Consider the following 2,156-nt stretch of genomic DNA (forward strand, 5'->3'; position numbering starts at 1 on the left):
TTTTGTTGCATGAGCATGTAGTGGTTGATAGATTTCCTTATGTAAATGTTTTAGGAGAAAGAAAATGAGTGCAAAATGATTAAGAAATAATTTCATAGTGTGATGTAACTAAAGTAAGAAAAAAGACAGCAAAAGTCCCAGGTGAAGAAGTAAACAGCAAGGCAAAAAATGACTTTATTGTTGGATGTTATTTAACAGTCTTCTTGCTCCTGGGTTAAATACTAAAGCAGATTTTGCCTGGTTTTACCCACAAACCTAACATGAATACCCCTTACTAGTTACTGTAGAACCGTTCTGTTTCAGGCTTCAGGTAGTGACATACTGGCAAACGTATACAACTTCTGTATTCCTCTCAGTTGTCCTACTTAATCCAAAACCACTCTGGATACAGCACTCTATTCTAAAAGCAGAGAATTCTCATGTATTAACTGGACAATTAAAATAAGGAAAATGAAACTAAACATTTCTGGAAGTAAAGAAACTCTTGGTTTTCAGTAAATGTATTTGAGTTTTCTTAACTTGTCCTGATTTAAAACAAGGATGTAGTAGAAAGGGAAAAAAATCAAAATCTTAAAATATGTCTTTGAATAATCTGTTCATTATCTATTACTTTCCTAAAAATAATGTATACCCTTAGCTGTAACTTATTTTTGAAAGACTCATCATTAGTTACAACCTTGAAAAATGAATTAATTTAGGATGGTTTCCCACCATGGCCTCTAAGGAAGCTGCAGCTGCTTCTACATCGCTGCTGTTGTCAAACGGGGGCAGTTACATTTTTTTCGTTTTTTTTTTTTTCCCGTGACAGTCATGCTTCTGTTTGCTGTAACTGATTTGTAACATTTTCGAAAAAGACAATTCTATGTTACCATTTTTCATGGGTAGTCAGAGATCTTTATTGGCATAGTCTACAAGCCAACAAAAATGTTTGAGTCTTAAATATGGAATTATCAGAATAAGGCTTTTGGAAGCAGCTTGTTGATCCTGAGGACCCAACAGCACGTTTATTGGATACGTTCTTGGGATAATCATTGCCACATGGCAGTGATTTGTGTTATTGACCTGAATGAAAGCTAAAGCCAGTCAGACCTGAAGATCAGGAAATGGAACTAGAAGATCATTTTTGATAATTGTGTTATCATTCATCTTAGAAGTAAATTTATTAAAATAAATTTTAAAAATACTTTCACATTGGTACTGAGAGAAAGGATAACCAGTAGACCATTCCCATTTCTATAGGACTGAGGTGATATAATAGAAAATAAAGAACACTAGGAATAGAGATTTATTTTCATCTTACATCATTTTTTAGATACAATTATTAGACGACAGTTACTACATATGCCTTACCAATACAGTGGCACCTTGAGAAATACAGTTTGTAATTGCTGTTCCAAATATCACCATGAACTTTTAAACAACCATAGATTTATTTCCTAATTTAGGTAATTGAATTAAAACACAGACTTATTTTTTTCCTGAAAGAAAATAAATTGGATAAACAGACTTAGAGCTTGGACAGAAACCAGGATGCTAGCAAGTTATACAACTACTAATGTAGTGTGCAAAAATTCTGCCATAAACATTCTTGATCAGAAGAGAAACTGAAAATCTAGGTGGGGATGGCATGTGATTACATCTTTTGACTTTAAATTCTCTTAAATAATATAGACAGTAGCAGACAATTTTTACCCTATTCAAGAAAGAAAATGAAAGTTTTGGGAGAACTTTATTTTATTATCTTACTTGCAATTTTATTTTAGTATTAAGAGATAAAAGAAAATATTCTGCAGAGGGAAAACAGCAGGATTTTTCAGTAAAGGAAAAAATATATGTACTTGCTGATTAGTAAACAAAAATAAAAAAATAATGGATAACTCACAAAAGAATATGTATAGATTAAAACAGAGAACTTTCATTATTATACAATGATAAAACTGTAAGAAAATTTTACTTCTCTAGTAATTTTTTTGATTGATTGATTGAATTTTTATGTGCACAAGTGTTTTGTCTGCATGTATGTAAGTGCACCCCTGTATGCAATGGAAGTCAGAAGAAGGCATTGGATCCCCGGAACTGGAGTTAGTTAGGGATGGTTGTTAGCTGCCATGTGGGTGCTGGGAATCAAACCTGGGTTCTCTACAAGAGCAGCCAAT

The 2,156-nt window shown here is 32.7% G+C and overlaps 1 non-coding gene across 1 annotated transcript; it reads left to right on the forward strand.

The window, feature by feature from the left end:
- Nucleotides 1-711: 711 nt before the first annotated feature.
- On the forward strand, nt 712-860 carry LOC115071459. The gene has a single exon (XR_003850545.1). It is a non-coding gene; the product is annotated as a small nucleolar RNA SNORA16B/SNORA16A family (small nucleolar RNA).
- The last annotated feature ends 1,296 nt before the right edge of the window (nt 861-2,156 follow it).

The sequence above is a fragment of the Nannospalax galili genome, unplaced genomic scaffold (genome assembly GCF_000622305.1).
Source record: "Nannospalax galili isolate Female #2095 unplaced genomic scaffold, S.galili_v1.0 scaffold78, whole genome shotgun sequence".
Classification (NCBI taxonomy): Eukaryota; Metazoa; Chordata; class Mammalia; order Rodentia; family Spalacidae; genus Nannospalax; species Nannospalax galili.